This window comes from Mus caroli, chromosome 9, assembly GCF_900094665.2.
Source record: "Mus caroli chromosome 9, CAROLI_EIJ_v1.1, whole genome shotgun sequence".
Classification (NCBI taxonomy): Eukaryota; Metazoa; Chordata; class Mammalia; order Rodentia; family Muridae; genus Mus; species Mus caroli.
Window position 1 is genome coordinate 68,733,086 of NC_034578.1, and position 509 is coordinate 68,733,594.

At 49.5% G+C, this 509-nt stretch overlaps 1 pseudogene; it reads right to left on the bottom strand.

Annotated features, from left to right (window-relative positions):
* Positions 1–293, bottom strand: LOC110302366 (annotated as a pseudogene).
* Between the last annotated feature and the right edge of the window lie 216 nt (positions 294–509).

The following is a 509-nucleotide window of genomic DNA, read 5'->3' on the forward strand; positions in this document are numbered from 1 at the left end:
AGATCATGCTTTTAACCGGATTTGAAGAATGGCCACCTGACCCAGGTAGAAGTAGATGAAGTATTTGGTTTCGTGTGTCACGTGACTGCCGAAGTTCTGCCCCTCAATGCAGTGCCGGGGCGGTTGTACTTCTTGTCAAACTCCTACTTGATACGGGCCGCAAAATCCTTTTCGATGTTGTACTTCTGTATCTGAGTAGCTCACTCCACTGGGTCCTGGTGCATCTCTTCCAACATGTCTGCATTTTTGATCACTGCCTTCCGGTCGCACATGACTGGCTGCTCCAAGCTTCTAGGTAAGGTGCTGACGCTGCCCAAGCAGCGCGGACGACAGTAGGTCGCTACTGAAGTCTAAGCCTCAGTCAGGGTTGTTTTTGTTTTTGTTTTTTTGTTTTTTCTTTGGTTTTTCAAGATAGGGTTTCTCTGTGTAGCCCTGGCTGTCCTGGCACTCACTTTGTAGACCAGGCTGGCCTCGAACTCAGAAATCAGCCTGCCTCTGCCTCCAGAGTG